Here is a 23,368-nt window from a genome sequence, read left to right as displayed (position 1 = left end):
AATGCTTCCGAGCATACGTCGGCTTGATTCTGAGCATGTGTGGATTTTTGACCGATGGTTTTACCCACAGACGATCGTTTTTTCTATCGGTTTTTTAACCATCAGAAAATTTTAAAACAGGTTCTATTTTTTTTCACTGAAAAAACAAAAAAACCTATGGGGCCCACACACGATCGGTTCGTCCGATAAAAACGGTCCATCGGATCGTTTTCATCAGACAAACCGATCGTGTGTACAGGGCATAAGTCTGTATATGGTACAGTGTATCTTCTCAGTAAATGCAAAATAAAAAGTACCTGTTAATCCTGGCGGAAATCCAGCAAGCTTCTTATTACCTGTGTGGTCTGCCTCTACTTCATTGAAATCTCGAGCAGTATATTCAACCATGCCCATGTTTTCATGTGCGGACAATGAATATTGTTGCCTAATTTATAATGAATGTATGCAACATTTTTTTATAGCTACTGTGATATAAAGAGAAATTCAGCGCTGGAATAATAAACACAAAAAACAAAAGATTGCAAGCCAGCACTCAGGATAAATTCAAATAAAAAGTCCCAGAGTCAAATAGTGTAAAAAATAGTGCAGCGCAAATAAAATCTAAGACAATATAATAATAATTTAAATATTGAAGAAAGTCCATATAGTGCACAAGTGAAAAATCCAAATAGTGCTCCAATGTAAAGTGATTGAGTGCAGTAAATCAGAAATTCTGTGATCCACAGGTAAAGAATCCTCCACCGATTAACTAAATAGATAGTTGGCCTCTCACCTCAGCCATTCGACCATGGCTAGGTCACAAAGCGTTTTACACCTCCCAGGTGTGAGCAAGAAACCTTTAAATCCCAATAGGCAGACAGCTACCAGCAACTCAGCTCAGCCAATATCCAGGTCAGCAGGAGGGTATATGTGAATGAGAGAGGAAACAGACTAGTGCTCTCTGTCTGATATAACTAGATATTTATTGAAAAACAGGTAACAACTTACAATTAGTGGCACTCAAAGCCGAGTGTGAAGCATCAATAGCGTGTATCAGAGCTGCAGGCTTCCGATTCTATGATCTGTTCACACACCAGCATGTGAGACGGCGAGCGCGGGTGACGTCACGTAGCTCCTCCCCCTTTCGTACGTTACGTCCCAATAGGCGGGACTTCATCAGCATAGGGCATACCCTATGCTGATGAAGTCCCGCCTATTGGGACGTAACGTACGAAAGGGGGAGGAGCTACGTGACGTCACCCGCGCTCGCCGTCTCACATGCTGGTGTGTGAACAGATCATAGAATCGGAAGCCTGCAGCTCTGATACACGCTATTGATGCTTCACACTCGGCTTTGAGTGCCACTAATTGTAAGTTGTTACCTGTTTTTCAATAAATATCTAGTTATATCAGACAGAGAGCACTAGTCTGTTTCCTCTCTCATTCACATATACCCTCCTGCTGACCTGGATATTGGCTGAGCTGAGTTGCTGGTAGCTGTCTGCCTATTGGGATTTAAAGGTTTCTTGCTCACACCTGGGAGGTGTAAAACGCTTTGTGACCTAGCCATGGTCGAATGGCTGAGGTGAGAGGCCAACTATCTATTTAGTTAATCGGTGGAGGATTCTTTACCTGTGGATCACAGAATTTCTGATTTACTGCACTCAATCACTTTACATTGGAGCACTATTTGGATTTTTCACTTGTGCACTATATGGACTTTCTTCAATATTTAAATTATTATTATATTGTCTTAGATTTTATTTGCGCTGCACTATTTTTTACACTATTTTTTTATAGCTGCCTGTAGTTCAACTTTACCTTTTCATCATGTGCTAAAAACTAAAATTGTTTAACCACTTAAGGACCCATTCATGCCGATATACGTCGTCAGAATGGCACGGCTGGGCACATCCACGTACATGTACGCGGCTCTTTAAGCCCAGCCGTGGGGGCGCGCTCCCGCGACCCGGTCCGAAGCTCCGTGACCATGGCCGCGGGACTCCCAGACCCGATCGCCGCTGGAGTCCTGCGATCGGTCCCCGGAGCTGAAGAACGGGGAGAGCTGTATGTAAACACAGCTTCCCCATTCTGCACTGTGGCGCCGTGATTGATCGTGTGATCCCTTTTATAGGGATACACAATCGATGACGTCACACCTACAGCCACACCCCCCTACAGTTAGAAACACAGATTAGGTCATACATAACCCCTTCAGCGCCCCCTTGTGGTTAACTCCCAAACTGCAATTGTCATTTTTACAGTAAACAATGCATTTTAAATGCATTTTTTGCTGTGAAAATGACAATGGTCCCAAAAATGTGTCAAAATTGTCCGAAGTGTCCGCCATAATGTCGCAGTCACAAAAAAAATCGCTGATCATCGCCATTAGTAGTAAAACATTTTTTTATAAAAATGCAATAAAACTATCCCCTATTTTGTAAACGCTATACATTTTGCGCAAACCAACCGATAAACGCTTATTGCGATTTTTTTTACCAAAAATAGGTAGAAGAATACGTATCGGCCAAAACTGAGGAAACAAAGTTTTTTTATATATTTTTGGGGGATATTTATTATAGCAAAAAGTAAAAAATATTGAATTTTTTTCAAAATTGTCGCTCTATTTTTGTTTATAGCGCAAAAAATAAAAACCACAGAGGTGATCAAATACCACCAAAAGAAAGCTCTATTTGTGGGAAAAAAAGGACGCCAATTTTGTTTGGGAGCCACGTCGCACGACCGCACAATTGTCAGTTAAAGCGACGCAGTGCCAAATCGCAAAAACTGGCCGGGTCCTTTAGCTGCCTAAAGGTCTGGGTCTTAAGTGGTTAAATGATAATCTCCTATGTGCATCATCCCCAGCTCTTTGGTTTTACTGCAATTCTAGACTTTTTTCCAGAACCACCTTCCTGTGCTGTATTAAATGCCTAAAGGTGTGCCTTTTAATACACCAATGAAGTTTATGATGTCTGTATGTCAATGCTGATATTTTGACATGGACATATGACCTATTGCCCTTGAACATATTTGATTTATGCTTGCAATGTCCTGCCCTGTTCTTTAAAGCATATTTAAATATGTGATTTTTTTTTTAAACTCAAACATCACGAAATTCCCTTATGTTACAACATCGTAAATTCTTTATAATACATTGTCTGACCAAAGCAATTGCATTCACATACAAAAAAAAATGTATCTGTTATCTTCCATGTGATCCTCCACAATTTGTAATTGCAAATAAAATCCTTAGATATTAAAGCCAGTTGTACATAAGTGATTTACTTTTTGAATCAATATAAAAGCTCATTGAAGTTTACTACATCTGTATCCACTGTTAAAAGGTTAACGGAGAAACCATTATGTTAGGATGAAGCTTCTTTTCTTGTATGCAGTTGATTTAAGGGCTTAAAAGGAACATAATCAGTGATGTCTGATTAAAATATGACAGGTGAAACAATCCAAAAATGATTGGATATGTAAAGAATTGCATTTGCTGTAATCTTTGATTTGGGTAACATAAAAGCAGATTTTAGCAGAAATCTTGGTCAGTGTAATTCCCATCTGGAACTATGATTACTACTGCAAGAACAGGTTCAAAGGAATGTCTTTTTTAGAACATCTGTAAAGTAAAAGGAAACAATTGGAGGACACTTAATCCCCTCTTAGAACAGGAGGTGGTTTGGACGCAATCATAATTCTCCTGATGAAAACCGCATAGTAAGGATGTAAAAGTTGAGTAATCTTGTGTTGTATTTAGCTTTTTCAATCCTCTATTAAGCTTGGATACATACTGTATGTATCATTGAAAGTAGCTAGGAAAAAAAATTATGAAACACTAACACTATAAGATACAGACCCATGCACATAAAAAATATATATGTATATATATATATATATATATATATATTAGTGCTGTCAAGCGATTAAAATTTTTAATCGCGATTAATCGCATTAATGTCATAGTTAATTCACGATTAATCGCGCCAAAAAATTTTTTTTTGTTTTCTTATTTATTTTTTATTTTTTTATAATATAAAATTGTGTTTTTTTAATTTTTTTACATTTTGATCACTTTTATTGCTGTCACAAGGAATGTAAACATCCCTTGTGACAGCAATAGGTGGTGACAGGTACTCTTTATGGAGGGATCGGGGGTCTAAAAGACCTCCGAGCCCTCCTTTGCACTTCAAAGTATTCAGATCGCCGAAAACGGCGATTCTGAATACTGTGTACTTTTTTAAATCCGGCGCCATTGGCAGCCGAGAAACCCGGAAGTGACGTCATGACGTCGCTTCCGTGGTTTCAATGCGGAGACTGAATCAAAGCCGCTTACGGCTTAGTGTCAGTCTCCGCCTGGACACAGAAGGCGCCGGATGGAGGATCGGGTCTCCCGGTGGGACGGGAGGCCCGGTCAGAGCGGCGAAAGGCGGCGGGAGGGGGGGATGTCCCCTCCCGCTCCTCCGGCATAACAACCGAGCGGCTTTTAGCCGCATCGGTTGTTATGTTTGGATAGCCGATCGCCCGCTCTAAACAACGGTACCGGGATGATGCCTGCGGCTGCAGGCATCATCCCGGTATAACCCCCGAACGCCGCCTCGTTAATCGCGCGATAAAAAAATTGACGGCGTTAACGTTAATGTGAATAATGTATAATGGCTGCTGAATAGAACCCAGGACCAGAAAAGAGAAGAAGCTATGCAGTGAGTGTAGTGGTGCACTAATATGGACAATAGCTGTGTGGAAAGGAAGGCTATACCCTTGGAACATGTAAAGTGACTACTGGTTATAGGTGAACAGTGTATAATGCATAATTGCCAAGGGTGAAAGAAAAAAAAAGTAGAAGTAATAGTGACAAGTTGTGTAGACCTCAATGGGAAAATCACCACAGGGCTTTGTTAAAGGACAAACAAGTGTGTATAAAGAGATTAAAGCCAAGGACTGCCACTACTGCCTACTTTACTTTATATTGTGGAGTATATTCATGGTCAAAGTATAACATAAAGGAAGCCAGAGGAGCATGCAAAATGCAATCCTGTCAGAGAGAGATGAATTTGGGCTGTAATTTAGGTCAAATTTGTCATTAGTCAAAGTTTTTCACTTAACAAGTGCTCAGGTTCAATATTTTGGTTAATGATAACTTTGGCAATGCAATATGGAATTCACTGGAGCTATTTCCACTAAATGTCCACTAGACGTCCCCCCCCCCTCCCACCGCCATCTGGTGCTTCCCCAGGCTCTCCTGTGCCATCGAAGGCCGGAGAACGAATCAGCTGGCACCGGATGAGGAGGATAGAGATTTCCGGTGACCAGATGGAGGCCGTCGGAGGCCCGGGCAGTTATGATGTCACGTTATGATTGCGCAAATACCATGCAAGATAAAAAGTTGCAATGACCGCCACTTTATTCCCTAGGGTGTCTGCTAATATATATATATATATATATATATATATATATATATATATATATATATATATATATATATATATATATAATGTTTGGGGGTTCTGAGTAATTTTCTAGCAAACAAAATATGATTTTTACATGAAGGAGAGCCATGCCAGAATAGGCCCAGTAAGGAAGTGGTTAATGAGTAACATGTTGCTAAGCACCCCCAACTAATACCTATAAGTCCCCCCCATGACAGTGGGTGGGGGTTCTTCTCCCCTGTAGCCATTGTTAGAGAGGCTTCACCCACACAGCCATGTCATTTATTTACAGAGATCTGTAAATGAATAAACTACAAGTCCCATTCTCTACCACAGCAGAACTGCAAGCCCACACATAGGTACAGGCAGAGAGGTGTAGGAAATGTCTGTAGGAGCCCGACATTGCACCCATGATCCACTGATTATATATATATTTTTGGGGGATATTTATTATAGCAAAAAGTAAAAAAAAAATATTTTTTTTCAAAATTGTCGCTCTATTTTTGTTTATAGCACAAAAACTAAAAACCGCAGTGGTGATCATATACCACCAAAAGAAATCTCTATTTGTGGGAAAAAAAGGATGCCAATTTTGTTAGGAAGCCACGTCGCACGACCGCGCAATTGTCAGTTAAAGCGACGCAGTGCCGAATCGCAAAAAGTGCTCTAGTCTTTGACCAGCAATATGGTCCGGGGGTTAAGTGGTTAAACGTGACTTGAGCATGAATCACAGCACGACTTGGTGCGACTTACAACGCAACTTAAATTTGCCTCCAGGGGGGAACTCCACGCCAAATTTTAAATAAAAAACAGGCATGGGTTCCCCCTCCAAGGGCATACCAGGCCCTTAGGTCTGGTATGGATTTCAAGGGGAACCCCTACGCCAAAAAAACGGCGTGGGGGTCCCCCCAAAGTCCATACTAGACCCTTATCCGAATCCATACCAGACCCTTTTCCGAGCACGAAGCCCGGCAGGTCAGGAAAGGGGGTGGGGATGAGCGAGCAGCCCCCCTCCTGAACCGTACCAGGCCGCATGACCCCAAAGCACCTTGTCCCAAGGGGGTCTTCTTTCGACTTCGGGGGTCTTCTGACTTCTCCGCTCTCTTCTCCCGCTCTCCGGTTCTTTCTGCCTTCTATAGGCATGGGGCGTGGTCACCGGGTTTTATCACCCGGTGACCCGCACCTTATGTCATCACCACCCAGAGCATGATGGGACTGTGACGTAATAATAGGCCTATATAAATCGCTGCGCACCCGGCATTACAGCGGGAGGAAGCGTCGAGTCAACATCGAAGAAGAGAAGAGGGAAGACGACACAGAAGACTGGCCCGTCGCTAGTAAAAGAGATGGAAGAAGATAGCGGTGCCCGGCAGAAGGCAGAAAGAATTATTAAAGGGGGGCTCCTGGATTCCGATAAGCCCCCCACTCGCAGACCTCGACAACCAATGACCAGGGTTGTTGGGAAGAGGCCCTTGTCCCCATCAACATGGGGACAAGGTGCTTTGGGGTGGGGGGGTGCAGGGCTCCCCCTGCCCCAAAGCACCCACCCCCCATGATGAGGGCATGCAGCCTGGTACAATTCAGAAGGGGGGAGCTCGCTTGTCCCCACCCCCTTTCCTGACCGCCCGGGCTGCGTGCTCAGATAAGGGTCTGGTGTGGATTTTGGGGGGATCCCCACGCCGTTTTTTCGAAAGCTCTTTTGGAGGGAGGGGTTTGCCTTAGAGGCGGTTCACACTTTGGCGGCTTCCTGTAATGTTGCCTTACTATGAACTGGGATCTGACTTGGAGGCGACCTCCATTGAAATTGATTGAAATCAATGGGTACAAGTCACCTAGAAGTCGGATTGAAGTAGTGCAGGAACCTTTTCTGAAGTCGGACCGACTTCAGTAGTTTACATTAAGATGGCTCCCATTCACTTCCATTGATTTTCTCAACCGTGCGTCTTGAATTGGGATCCCTGGTCGCCTGTGTGTGAACTGGCTCTTTCTGTTTATTATTTTTGTACATGTATTCATTTTTTGAAGGTGAACTTAGACTTTAAATGAACAATAAAAACAAACAGATCCACTCACTTATGGCAAGTGTACCCAGCACTATGTATATAGCATAACATCCAGGGAGACCATCTGGTTCGAGCAGGGTTCGGCAAACTTCAAAGGAGCTCTGATGCTGAACACAACCTCATTGAAATCAATGGAAGCCAAATCTGTTAAAATAAAAATGCACATTTTCTGGGCTGATAAGGAAGGCGGTATCAAAATAGCACAGGGGGCTTGGGTACTAACCTGGGAAACATGAACAAAAAAATATTTGAAAGTTTCCATGAGACCGGAACACTGTTTTTTTCCTGTAACTGTAAATTGCTAGCAACATTGTCAATATTCCCATTGCACACGTTCCTGGAAAAGGGCTAGGAAGTGGGTGCTGCAGTGAGAGTCTGCTGTAGGGTGCAAGCATCACCGATCATATTCCCCAGAACACCACAGATCTTCAATCATCATCCAAAGGTTTTATTGAAGAATAATCACATCATATTGTAAAAAGTGCAACGTTTTGGAACCACGTAGAACCCTGACAGGAATTGGACAGTATTTAAAGATCTGTGGTGTGCTTGCACATATGTATTCTGATCTAAATTGCCAGCAAATGACATCTCCTTCCTGAATTTTTATTGAAAAAACAGCACACAGATCCTAAAGGTCCTTTGCAATACATAGCAGACCCCTAAGAAGCCCCTGTTATGCATTGGAGGGGTCAGAAATTCTGTTTTATTTGCCTGCAATTACGTTTGTTTCCATTTTTTTTTTCTTTAACGGTTACTTTTTTTGTGAATTTCACCTTTGCGGTGGCACATCCTACAGCAAAAATGAAAACAGAATTGCTTAGGTGGTCAAAACCGATGAAAACGGACTGAAGGACCGTTTCATCGGTCCAAACCGATCGTTTTTTTCTGCACGTCGTTGTGTTGTACATCACCGCGTTCTGACTCGATCGTTTTTTTAACTGATGATGTGTAGGCACATCAGACCATCAGTCAGTTTCATCGGTTAACCAATGACAGGCCACATGCTTTTAACATGGACGGTACCTTTTTCCCATTTTGATGAGGACAAGGGCCTCTTCCTTACATCCTTGGCTGTGTACAGTGAGTCTGAGAGCTAGTCTCTGTAAATGTTGCAATATACATAGTGCTTGATGCACTTGCCACGAGTGGTTGGATGTCTTTATGGTTATTGTTCAATTAAATGAATAGAATTAAATAAATAGAATTAGGCTATGTTTTTTTTTTTTGTCTACTTAAGTGTATTATGAGAAACTATATTATGTGATCCTGGAGCCTAAGTTTGAAGGAAGAAAAATTGTTAGATTACATCTGGATCTTAAATGTAAAAATTCTATAATTTTTTGACCTTCTGTAATTAAAATGTCAATTGACTGGTGGGAGATCAGATTTAGGAAGAAACTTTAGGGGGAAACGGAAATGCTTTGGAGAAATGCAGGAGGCAATCATGGAAGAAGGTAGCAAGGGAGCTAGAGAGTAGAAGGTCTTCAGAGAAGCAGAGTGGACAGTTTTTATGATTATTTGAGATTAGGTAAATTAGTCAAATCTGAACAGTTTTTGAAAGACTGAAGAAGTGGTTTGACATCTATACTGATATATCAGTAAGTTAATGATATATAAGTAAACAGAAGGGGAGAGCTGAGGAGCAGAAATATAGATTTGTCAGTGTAAAGATTGGTATTGGAAGCCACAAGAGGCTATTGACTGACCCAGGGAGAAGGTGTAGATGGAGAAGAGAAGGGATCTAAAGACCATGGGGCAGATTCAGATAGAGATACGACGGAGTATCTTCTGATACACCGTCGTATCTCTGAGATCCGACGGTCGGATCTATGCGAATGATTCATAAGAATCAGTTACGCATAGATCTCCCTTAGATCCGACAGGTGTAAGTGACTTACACCGTCGGATCTTATGCCTAGTACACACGAGAGGATTTATCCGCGGAAACGGTCCACCGGACCGTTTCCACGGATAAATCCTCTGGCGGATTTTGATCTCCTGGTTGTACTAACCAGGAGATCAAAATCCCCGCGGAATTCCGTCCGCGGTGACGCGTCGCGCCGTCGCCGCGATGATGACGCGGCGACGTACGCGACGCTGTGATATAAGGAATTCCACGCATGCGTCGAATCATTACGACGCATGCGGGGGATGGATTCGGACGGATTGATCCGGTGAGTCTGTACAGACCAGCGGATCAATCCGTTGGAATGGATTCCAGCGGATAGATTTCTTAGCATGTTAGGAAATTTTTATCCGCTGGAAATCCATCCCCGGGGACAAAAATCCACGGAAACAGATCCGCTGGATTGTACACACCAGGGGATCTATCCGCTGAAACCGGTCAGCGGATCAATTTCAGCGGATCGATCCTCTCGTGTGTACGGGGCCTTAGGCTGCAATCTCCCGCCGGCCGCTAGGTGGCGCTTCCATTTGTATACGCGACAAATATGCAAATGAGGAGATCCGCCGATTCAGAAACAAACGCCCGCCCGTCGCTTTTTTTTACGTCGTTTGCGTTCGGCTTTTTCCGGCGGATAGTTACCCCTGCTATATGCGGCGTATCCTATGTTAAGTATAGCCGTCGTTCCCGCGCCGATTTTTGAAATTTTATGTCGTTTGCGTAAGCCGGTCGCGAATACGGATGGACGTAATTTACGTTTCCGTCGAAACCAATGACGTCCTAGCGACGTCATTTGGAGCAACGCACGCTGGGAAATTTAGCCGGTGGCACATGCGCATTTAAATCGGCGCGGGGACACGCCTGATTTAAATACTACACTCCCCCTAGCCGCGGAATTTGAATTCCGCCGGGGGATTTACGATCCCCCGGCGCAAGTTTCGAGGTAAGTGCTTTCTGAATACAGCACTAGCCTCTCAAACTTGCGCCGGCGGATCGTAAATCAGATAGATTATGTGGATCTAAAGATCCGCTAATCTATCTGAATCTACCCCCAAGTCTTGAGGGACCCCTACAAGGGAGGAAGAAGAAGCAAGAATATAGAGTTGTAGGTCACACTGAAGGTGCCCAAAGTCTCTCATGCTTTTACACATAAAGGGGTTGATTTACTAAGAAAACCAGGAAGTAATGGTCACTCTACATTTAATAGCGCCCAATTAAGCCAATTGAGGGCCGGATTCAGATACATTGCAGCATCTGTCGGAGCGGCGTAACGTATCTCAGATACGGTACGCCGCCGTAACTTAGGGCGCAAGTTCCGTATGCAGAAAGAACTTGCGCCCTTAGTTACGGCGGCGTAATGTATGTGTGTCGGCGTAAGCCCGCCTAATTCAAATGGGGATGATGTGGGCGTGTTTTATGTAAATTCACTGTGACCCCACGTATATGACGTATTTTACGAACGGCGCATGCGCCATTCGTGAAAAAATCCCAGTGCGCATGCTCGAAATTACGCCGCAAGTTATTATTGCTTTAGACATGAGCGTAACTTATGTACAGCCCTATTCGCGAACGACTTACGCAAACGACGTAACATTTTCAAAACTCGACACGGGAACGACGTCTATACTTAACATTGGCTACGCCTCATATAGCAGGAGTAACTTTACCCCGAAAAAAGCCTAACGTAAACGATGTAAAAAAATGCGCCAGCCGTACGTACGTTTCTGAATCGGCGTATGTACCTAATTAGCATATTCATCGCGTAACTATACGGAAGCGCCACCTAGCGGCCAGCGTAAATATGCAGCCTAAGATATGATGGTGTAAGACACCTACGCCGGTCGGATCTTAGGGAAATCTATGTGTAATTGATTCTCGGAATCAGTCGCATAGTTACGACCACGCACACTTAGAGATACGACAGCGTATCCGGAGATACGCCGTCGTATCTCCTTTCTGAATCTGGCCCTAAGACTTTAACTAGGTGAACATGCAAATGAAAAAGAGCGTTATTAGTAGCAAACATGCGTTTGTAAAGTAAAAGTTGGCACTAATCTGTGTTTCCACGGATTTGCAAAATCCAATTGCTACCAAGTTTATTATATGGAACTGCACTGCAGCCATGATCACATGAATGTGAATAAAACATTTTTATGTGAGATGTGCTCTACATCGTGTGCATCTATTTATGAAAAATTTCAATTAGTATTCCTAGTTTGTTGAGTATTACAGAGTAATGTCTACTATTCTGTAACATGTATTGAACATTTACAGTTACATATCTGTTATGCTGGTACATAGTTGTGGAGAGAACGGAAATGTATCTCTTCTCAGACTTTGATTGATATTTTACATCACTTTTTCCAGCAGTTTAAAATCAGATTATCTTTAAACAATATACAATCAGTGGTGGCTGGTGCTCAAATTTTTTTTTTGGGGGGGGGGGGCAAACGAAAAAAAAACAAAAAAACAATTGCAGCCTCACTGTGCCCATCAAATGCAGCCACTGTGCCATCAATTGTCACCACCGTGCCATGCCATCAAACGCAGCCACTGTGTCATGCCATCAAATGCAACCACTGTGCCATGCCATCAAATGCAGTCACTGTGCCATGCCATCAAACGCAGCCACTGTGCCATCAATTGTCACCACTGTGCCATGCCATCAAACGCAGCCACTGTGCCATCAATTGTCACCACTGTGCCATGCAATAAAACGCAGTCACTGTGCCATGCCATCAAACACAGCCACTGTGCCATCAATTGTCACCATTATGCCATGCCATCAATTGTCACCACTGTGACATCAATTGTCACCACTGTGCCCATCAATTGTCGCCACTGTGCCATTAATTGTTACCACTGTGCCCATCAATTGTTACCACTGTGCCATCAATTGTTACCACTGTGCCCATCAATTGTCGCCACTGTGCCATTAATTGTTACCACTGTGCCATCAATTGTTACCACTGTGCCATCAATTGTTACCACTGTGCCATCAATTGTTACCACACTGCCCATCAATTGTAGCCACTGTGCCCCGCAATTGTCGCCACTGTGCCCCGCAATTGTCGCCACTGTGCCCAGTAAAATGCTGCCACTGTGACCTGTGTGTGCATCAATTGTTACCACTGTGCCCAGCAATTGTAGCCACTGTGCCCCGCAATTGTTGCCACTGTGCCCAGTAAAATTCTGCCACTGTGACCTGAAAAATGCCCCCCCGCCTGGCACTTACCTTTCTGGGGATAAGCATTCAGGAAGCTGACTACAGCTCTGAAAGGCACTTCCGCACAGCCAACCAGCTGCCGTTATTCAGATGGCCGGCGCTCAGAATCCGGCCATCTGAATAGTGGGCGGCAGCGTTGAAAATACATAGATTCATGCAATGCATGAATCTATGTATTTCAGTGGCTGTGCGAGAGCCAGAGGGGGCGGCGCTACAGCGCCCTCTATATGGACGAACCGCCACTGCACATATTTAAGAACTATTTAGGCTATCATATCATGCTCTAAACATTATTTCCATATGCAATTCCCATATTTCTAGCAGGAGTAATGATTTGGATGGTCTCTGTTGTCTGTGACCTATAGAGAATTCGATTTTGGGAGTATTTTTTCCCGTGCGCTTCAGTAAATTCCGTTTGGCTATTTTGAGAGTATTTATTTGCGCATTTGCATATTTGCACTATAGTAAGTCAACCCCAGTATGTGTAAAAGCACGAGAGGCTTTGAGTATGTGGAGAATAGTTTTATTGATCATATGTTATTATTACTTCTATTACAGTATATATACGTTTGAATATTTGTGCGGACACAATAGGTGGCGCAACATATACAGTATATTTCTTGTATTATACGTCAGATCCCTGTGGGAACACATGCTTATCTTTGCAGCCACCGACATGTAAATAGGCTACTTATTTGAGTAGGTAGCAAGTTTTTTTTTTCTTTTATCACATTTTCACTAGTACACTTATTTTGAAATTCTATATTTAAAGGTAGTACAGGAATAATAACATAAATATTTGACCTACTGAAGGTGTGCTGAGATAGAGGTAGAATGAGAACCAGAAAAGAGTTGTGTCCCAGAGGCCAAGGGAGTGGAATTTTTTTTTGGTAAGATGGAGCAGGTGGTCTACCGTATCAAAAGCAACAGAAACGTTAAAAAGTATGCGTACAGAGTAGTGATCTTTAGTGTGAGTAAGCCATTATTTTCAATAATCTTTTTTTTACGACTGTTCAGTTGAGGAAGCAGCCTATGTCTGATTTGTATTTCTCCATTGTATTCAGGAAATGTCAGGTGTAGATTTTGCATCCAAAAACTACATCAGTGAACTATCCCTTTCCCTTTAAAGTGTACTGTAGGTGACCGCGATATTGTGTCAATCTCGCTCCCTTTCTCGGCGAGATTGACCACCTACAAGCTCTGTTGCGGGAGCCAGCGCTATGCCGGCTCGCCGCGGTGGGGAAAAAGCCGTCATAGAAGCGACGGGGATCTGACTTGGATTCCCGTCAATTCTAGCCGCTGCGTTTGGTATGAATCATGAGGGGGAACTCCACGCCAAATTTTAAGTAAAAAACGACATGGGTTCCCCCCAGGGGCATACCAGGCCCTTAGGTCTGGTATGGATTGCAAGGAGAACACCCTACGTCGAAAAAACGGCGTGGGGGTCCCCCCACAATCCATACCAGACCCGTATCCAAGCACGCCGCCTGGCTGGTCAGGAAAGGAGTGGGGAGGAGCGAGCGCCCCCCCTCCTGAGCCATACCAGGCAGCATGCCCTCAACATGGGGGGGTTGGGTGCTCTGGGGCAGGGGGGGCACCCAGAGGACAGGGCCTCTTCCCGACAACCCTGACTGTTGGTTGTCGGGGTCTGCGGGCGGGGGGCTTATTGGAATCTGGGAGCCCCTTTAATAAGGGGGCCCCCAGATACTGGCCCCCCACCCTAGGTGAATGAATATGGGGTACATCGCACCCCTACCCATTCACCTGGAGGAAAAGTGTAAAAGAAAATAAACACACAACACAGGGTTTTAAAATAATTTATTAGTCAGCTCCAGGGGGTCTGTTTAAGTGCCTCCCAATCAATCAGCAAGCTTGGAGCAACTCCTAAAAAAGGAATTCTGAGTAAATATGTAGCTTGCTTACGGACTGATTTTTTGACTGCATTGTTAAAAGTGATAACCTCCCTTATTCTTCATAAATATCAGACGCTCCTCAGAATTCATGCATCAAGGAGTCCACGTTACTTGTTGGGGGCACAGAGTGTGACAGTAATTTAGAAGTGGATGCAAGAGATGTATTTCATTTGAAAGTTACAAGATTTGGATGTGCGTGTGAAGAACCAAAAGTAACCCTTGGACTTCATTAGTAATTGTAAATATTCAAGGAAAGGTCTAGAAAAGGAAGATTTGGATTTGCTATATTTAAGGAGATGTTAGCATCAATAAAGACAGAGAGAAGGCAGAGAATGATGTCTAATTTTCAGGAAAGATGAAGGTCTGCAGGCAGAAATTTATAATATGATGTTCTTGGCATAGATCTGGCATTTAAACCAAAACTGCTAACTGATTTTCCATCGACCCATGTTGGGTCAGTGATGCCACATGGGGTGGTGCTGCTGGCAAATGGCGGGAGCCTTCGGCACGAGCAGAGCTTTTTTTAAAATGTATTCTTTCTGGGTCAGTGGTGGCGGCAAGCGGCGTGATTGAAGATGGATCTACAGAGGGATACATGGTTTTTGTTTTTAACTACTTGCCTAACGGCTTTCGTTCTGGGAAGACGTCATATGACGTCTTCTCCTTCCTAGGCCACTAGGGGGATGCATGCCCGCCACTGGGGACCCGATGCGTGAACCCGGCGGCCGCGATGTCCAGCGGGCACCCGCGATTGCCCAGTAACTGAGCAGGACCATGGATCTGTGTGTGTAAACACACAGATCCATGCCCTGTCAGGGAGAGGAGACCAATGGTGTGTCCCTTGTACATAGGGACACCGATCGGTCACCTCCCCCAGTCAGTCCCCTCCCCCTACGGTTAGAATGATTTCCTAAGGAACACATTTAAACCCCTTGATTAGGGATGAGCTTCGAGTTCGAGTCGAACTCATGTTCGACTCGAACATTGCCTGTTCGCCTGTTCGGCGAACAACGAACAATTAGGGGTGTTCACGGCAAATTCGAAAAGCCGCAAAACACCCTGTTAAAGTCTATGGGAGAAATCTAAAGTGTTAATTGTAAAGGCTAATATGCAATTTATTGTCCTAAAAAGTGTTTGGGGACCTGGGTCCTGTCCCAGGAAACATGTATCAATGCAAAAAAAAGTTTTAAAAACTGATGTTTTTTCAGGAGCAGTGAATTTAATAATGCTAAAAGTGAAACAATAAAAGTGTAATATTATCAGCTTAAACTGATGAAAATGTTATTTTTTTTTTGGTGGGGGGGGGGATATTTATTATAGCAAAATGTGAAAAATATTGTTTTTTTTTAAAAAAAAATTGTCGCTCTATTTTTGTTTATAACACAAAAAAAAATGCAGAGATGATCAAATACCACCAAAAGAAAGCTGTAAAAAATTATAAAAATGTCATATGGGTACAGTGTTGCATGACCGCACAATTGTCATTCAAAGTGTGACAGCGCTGAAAGCTGAAAAATGGCCTGGGTAGGAAGGGGGTGAAAGTGTCCTGTATTGAGGTGGTTAAATAAAGTAATTGACAATTTTTCTTTTTTTTATTGCCAGATTGTTTTTTATTTTACATTCAGCTGATAAGTCATTCCATTTTTAAGGACAATTTCTTAACAACCAGTTAATGTTAAAAGACGCCGGTGGCCTCCAAATATTTGCATCTTAAAAAATCTAAATCGCAGCTGAACCACTGAACAGCTGCTTTGGAAATCCGTAGTGGAAGCTGAAGGGAAATTCACACCAGACATGTGTGAATCAGCCTGATCAATGGCAGAAGACAGATCAAGCAGGATTATCAGGCACACTGATTTTTGTTGAAGATCACTAAATACTGCACTGAGAGTTCTTACAGTAGAATGTAAGGGGTATAATCAGCAAGTCAAGAAGAAACATATATTGATCAGTAAAAACCAAATGTTCTAGAAGTTTAGATGCTGGAGGTTGGAGGGCTTTTGAACTATGGGTAAAATCAGGGCAAGTTAGAAATTATAGTGTAAAACACCATAAAGACAGATGTAGAACATTTAAATTAAACAATAAATACACACCAGCGATAAATAATTAAATATACAGTATATTGAGAGGCCATAGGTAAAGATTAAAATAATCAAACGAGAAAATAGACTTTAAATGGTCTATTTATTAATGTAAATCTTGGGTAAAAGCTGTGTAAATCAAATGTGAAAACATTTATGAATAGATCCTTTTTATAAATAGAAAAAAATAAATTAAATTTCACTGTAAACTGCTATAATGCGTGCTATCTGTTTCTGTATCTATTTATTAGTTTCCAGCTATCCGGAACTCCATTAGAGAGATTTTGACTTTCTAATTATAATGGTGAACATAATTTCACCAGATAGGTAGTGATGGAAAATCAGCAACAGCAAAATAGACCCAGACTGTTGTTTTTTGTATTGTTGTCATTGTGGTAAGGCAGCGCACTAGCACCTTTGCTGCCATTGTGCAATGTGCTGGGTGTTTAGTGTGTTCTTGCTCCTTTAAGGAGGTTTGGGCTCCCTCCAGTCACCTGCCCTTCATCTATCCATAAGCAAACATGTGCTTCAACTGAGGAGACTCTTTACATTTTAGAGTTAGGACTGCAGTACACAGGGAGCCTTGACGGGGCCTGCAACTTACACATGTATTTGCAAATGCGTGCAACTAAACCCCTGTTTTTAACGCACTGTTAGATGGGTGAATTTGGTTGGTTGCTGATTAATTGGTAAGTTGAGCTTTGAAATTATTAGGTAGATTCACAAAGAGTTAGGCCGGCTTATCAGTAGATAAATATATAAAAAGTATACGAAGAAAAGTGCAATAGATGTGGCCTAATATTGCACTACCGGCGCCTGATAACACTATATCACCTTTACCTAAAGTGACAGTGCAAAGGTGAAAAAATACCAGAAAGTGTAAAGAAAATACCAATAGTGAAAGTGGTATTAATCTGTGAAAAGCGGCTATTTAAATTAAATGGAGCAAACCATTTAAAAGAATAAAACAGAGTATCTATATATCACGTGAACGATAGTTCAAAAGATAAAACAGCGCTAGTGAGTTGGTAGTGTGCCCAGCTCAGGTGTAAATATCCTAGCGATCAGTGATGATGTGAGAGGTGATCATACAGTGCACCATACACCTGAAACGTACTGGTGGTACATTTAGACAATATTACACTATTTTCTGGTCTGTTTGTTTGTCTTTTATGTATGCCGGCTGTGAGTTTATCCCTATCAATACCTGGAGGATCAGATGGTGTGTATGCAAAGCTATTCTCTTGGCATGGATCCAATACTTTTAGGTAGCACCAAGCTTTATGTAATTTAAAATGGGATCCAATACTTTTAGGTAGCACCAAGCTTTATGTAATTTAAAATGGGTTTTATTTACTAAAGGCAAATCCACTTTGAACCAACATTGCACCTGGAAGTGCAGTCACTGTAGATCTAAGGGGAACATGTAAGGAAAATAAGAAATAGCATTTTTGCTTGTACATGATTGGATGATAGAAATCAGCAGAGCTTCCCCTCATTTCAAAACTTCCCCTCAGATCTACAACGACTGCACTTCCAAGTGCACTTTAAAGATTTGCCTAGTAAATCAACCCCATTGTGTAATACTTTATATAACCCAAAGTACAATGTACCTTACATAACCTACTGTCAAATGCCAAATATTCAGAGGGCAGCAGAAACAACATGACAGTAGTCAAAGTCCCCAAATTCAGAACCTCAAACCACAGCAATTTCACATATATGGAGACTTTCAACTCTTTCAAAACCCTACAGAACATTGACAGTAAAAAGTATTGGAGATTGTAAAACTGGCCTAGTGACAGTAATTTTTTCACAAACAATTGTTTTGCAAAAATCAAATGTAATCGATGGCTTGTTATATTAATGCATCTATTATCAGGGAGGGTTACTTCCACTCATTGTGAACATGACATCAAACACAGGATTCAACAGTACCACATTTTTAAGTGTTTCTAAACTTACCAATATATTTTAGTATATTGCAGCTTACCAGCCCTGATATTTGGTGGCTGCATTATAAGTAGGGATGAGCTTTGTGTTCAACTCGAACATCGTCTGTTCGACTCGAACATCGTCTGTTCGTCCGTTCGACGAAATTCGAACAAAATGGGTCGTTCGCGCCAAATTCGAGTGACGCGCAGGGGCCCATAATTCACTGCGGCATTGTGCGCTGATAATTGGTCAAGCATGCACTATGACCCTGCATGCTTGGCCAATCACAGTGCGCAAAAAACGGAGAGCCATAATTGGCCAAAGCCAGGGTGGCTTTGGCCAATTATGGCTCAGGGGGTTTAGTAAACGCCCCACACTATATAAGGCCGCCTGCAAGTCGGCCGCGTGTAGTGTGTTGTGGCGTTGTTAAAGAACAGATCAAACAGTCAGTCAGTTAGAGAGAGAGAGAGAGAGACGCAGCGTCTTTTCTACCAGATAGATAGATAGATAGATAGACAGAGCAGGCAGGATAGTCAGTTTAGTTAAATTTACAGGGGTAGATTCAGAGAGAAGATACAATGGCGTATCTCCAGATACGCCATCGTATCTCTGAGTGTGCGGGGTCGTATCTATGCGCCTGATTCATAGAATCAGTTACGCATAGATTTCCCTAAGATCCGACTGGCGTAATTGTCTTACACCGTCGTATCTTAGGCTGCATATTTACGCTGGCCGCTAGGTGGCGCTTCCGTATATTTAGGCGAGGAATATGCAAATGAGCTAGATACGCCTATTCAGAAATGTACGTCCGGCCGGCGCATTTTTTTACGTCGTTTACATTAGGCTTTTTTCGGCATATAGTTACCCCTGCTATATGAGGCGTATCCTATGTTAAGTATGGCCGTCGTTCCCGCGTCGAGTTTTGAAAATTTGACGGCGTTTGCGTAAGTCGTTTTTTTCTTTCCCCAAAAAATAATTTATTGACCCAAGATCTGGCATTGTAATGCCCCCCACCCCTAAAATAATCGACATATTGTTGCCACACAGCACGTGCGCTTTGGGGGGCCAAGCCTGTATGACCACAGGCTCACGGCCACCACTGGAACATCAATGGCCTCATCACCAGGAACATGTGTCATGTAGTTTGTTGAGGGTCTCTTTAGGAAATTGTGCAATATGCAGCAGCAAAGTATGACATGGTTCAGATTCTACTTAACAAACCTACAGTCCTTGTCTTGTTTGCACCGCCTGAATATGCAAATGAATATGCAAATGAGTATAAAGTATATAGGGCCAAAGGGTCTTGTCAGGGCCGATCCTCCCTATAGGCTCACTATGCAAGACGCTTAGGGCCACGCAAAGCTGCAAAGGGCCCCCCAAATTACTAGAGGCCCCGCCTGGTGAGAAGTGATTTTCGCCCCCTCACCCCGCTTCTAAACTCGCTGGCTGAGTCATTTCCGACAGCAGAACATCCCCTTCCCCCCCTTCTCAACTTTCTTTAATGTGACATGTCACTGTCGTCAGCACCCTCCGCTTCTCATTTTTGATGTGCCAGGTCATTTTTCTTAGGGCCCCATGGAGGTCAGGATCGGCACTGGGACTTGTAATGACCTGGGGGGAGTGGTGGCGGGGAAACTCATGCTATTTTTTTCAATGATTTTTATCCATATTGCAGGGACCAAACATTACATTAAAGCCGCAAGCAGTATTAAATTTATTTTTTCTTATAGTAATCTCATGTTGTGCAGGGACATTTCTAAACACGTGCTACTACTATAGACACCAAGCAGGTACGATATTTAAAGGAATTTTTCTGTTTTTTTTTCACTTTAAGCATCATTAAAATCGCTGCTCCAGAAAAAACTACAGTTTTTAAAACTTTTTTTTCCATTGATACATGTTCCCTGGGACAGGACCCGGGTTCTCAAAGATGTTTTCCAACAATAACTCTCATATTGGGCTTTAAAATGAGCACTTTTGAATTCGAACGTTCGAGTCCCATAGACTTCAATGGGGTTCTAAATGTTCGCGCGAACGTTCGGTCCGTTCGAAAGTTCTGGTGCGAACCGAACGCGGGTATGTTCGGCTCATCCCTAATTATAAGTTTTCTTTTCTTTCTTTTCTTTCTTTTAGGCTTTTATTCATTTAATTGCACCTAGTGATTCTGCCATTAACACACCACTCTAGCTCTTTGGTGAACTGGTGAACAAAATATATTGTTTGCCTCTCCACAGCAATGAACCTCTGGCTGTGCAGAAAATCATACACAAAAACCAAGGGTTAATCAAGCGCTCTCCGGATGAAGCTGCAAACAACTAATTTAAAAACGATGGGAAAATGAGGGGGAAGGGGGGGGGGAGACTTGGGTCTTATTGCGAAAAAGAAGAGATAACAGAACTGTATATATTAGTCCATTAGTTCATTATAACAAGTCCATAAAATTAAATATTGTACTATACTATCGCAAGGAAGGCTGCCAGCTTGCAGGTTGAAGAAGAATCTGAAATGGTAAGAAAGAGAAAAAAGCAGTGCCCTCTAAGCGTAGTATTCTGGTTATTTTATTAAAAAAGTATTCATATGAAGGTGTCACTCACAAAGGAGCTAAAAACATAAGGCTTATCTGTGGGTTTGTAGGTTTCTTTCATCCGCTCTGCGCCTGGAATGATGGTGCTCCAATGGCCTGGAAGATAGTAAACAGGAGTCGCTGTAGGTCCCTGCCTCTGTCAGCGGCGGTGAGGGAACCACATACCTCCGATGCGGGGGAGAGGGGGACAGCATTCCGTGGAGCACAGTAGTGGAACAAAGTCACTTCCGGGTATGGGTCGCGGGGAGGTGCACGCGTTCGAAGCATGCGTGCTTCTTCATCAGGCGCTATGGGGGCCATCTTTAGCCAGGGTAAATATAACAAGCTAAAAATTACCTAATTGGCTGGAGCATTTAGTATGGAAATTAGGTATATAAATACCAAGAATGAGTTACTAAAAATAACTGAGGATGTATCAAAATTACAAATGGATGTATATATGTATACACACACGGAAAATACATAGTCTATATATATATATATATATATATATATAAATGTATTAACCGTAATACAGGTATTATTAAAAATTATTACAAAGGAATTGTAACAAACTAGAAACACCAAAGATACCTGATTTGGATACGGCCAGTGTGGGCGGCTATAAATTAGCCCCATAATAATTGTGTATGTTCACTCTACTTATTGGAGATGGACATACCGACAAGCATGTGGGGACAACAGTGGTCTATTACTGGTGGACCTGTTTGGCCCTCCCTGGGGACATATAGTATGTGTGGCTGTATAAAACATATACACGCACGTATGTGGGTGTGCTACTGCACATGCATGGAAAGCATAAATAAAATATATATATATATATATATATATATATATATATATATGATAGTTATAAAGGGGGCCCTAACTGGATTTAAGATATATAAATAATTATAAAGAATCTCTCACTTGGCCCAAATTATAAAATAAAGGCGCATAAACTAAAATAGATAATATTCTTAGAGTAAGATATTAATTTCAAGCCCTTCATTCAACCCCCCAGGAGAAAGGCTATCTAATGTATATATCTAATAATTTTCTCTTTCGCAAAGCCTTTTATAGCGTTCTGCCTGGGGGAAGTGTTTAGAGATGGCCTCTATCACCCAAACACGGAGTCTCAAAGATGACTGTTAATGAAACTCTTTGAAGTGTCTAGCAACACTATATTTGTCGCGACCCTTTTCCACAAAATTGCGGTGTTCTCGGAACCTCTTACTTAGAGTACGAATGGTGTGGCCCACATAAAAGAGGCCGCATGGGCAAGTCAAGAAGTACACCACATACTCTGAGGAGCATGTATAAAAATCTGGTATGGTGTACTGCTTACCCCTGCACATAAAGCCCTTCTGTCTGTGGGTAACATGTTTGCAAGTAAGGCATAAAGCCTTTTTGCACTGATACATTCCCTTCGGATTGAAGAATGTTAGGGACGGAGTGGCCTTAGGCCCTAAGGTCCACCAGTAATAGACCACTGTTGTCCCCACATGCTTGTCGGTATGTCCATTTCCAATAAGTAGAGTGAACATACACAATTATTAAGGGGCTAATTTATAGCCTCCCACACTGGCCGTATCCAAATCAGGTATCTTTGGTGTTTCTAGTTTGTTACAATTCCTTTGTAATCATTTTTAATAATACCCCGTTTTACGGTTAATATTTTTTTTATATATATATATATATATATATATATATATATATATATATATATATATATACTGTATATATATAGGCCCGGATTCACAAAGCACTTACGCCGACGTATCTCGAGATATGCCGCATAAGTGTAAATATTGGCCGTTGTATCTATGCACCGTGCCCACAAACTGAGATACGCCTAAAAATAGGCTTCATCCGACCAACGTAACTTGCCTACGCCGGCGTATCGTGGACGCATATTTACGCTGGACGCATCTGGCGCTCCCATTGATTTTCTATTCAAAAATGGAAATGAGGGAGATACGTAGATTCATGAACGTACGTGCGCCCAGCGCATAATATACGCGGTTTGCGTAAGTCGTACGTCCTGCGTAAAGTTATTCCCCATATATGAGGAGCAACCCATGCAAAGGTATGGACCAGGGAACACAAGCCGGCGTATTTTACGTCGTTTACGTTGTACGTGAATATGGCTGGGCGTAGGTTACGTTCACGCCGTAGGCAGTGATCCGTCGTATCTTAGGCATTCGTTCCGACGTGATTCTGAGCATGCGCACTGGAATGCGTCCACGGGACGGCGCATGCGCTGTTCG

Source organism: Rana temporaria, chromosome 1 (assembly GCF_905171775.1).
Source record: "Rana temporaria chromosome 1, aRanTem1.1, whole genome shotgun sequence".
Lineage (NCBI taxonomy): Eukaryota > Metazoa > Chordata > Amphibia > Anura > Ranidae > Rana > Rana temporaria.
The sequence above is the reverse complement of the archived record's forward strand: the minus strand, read 5'-3'. Positions refer to the sequence as shown.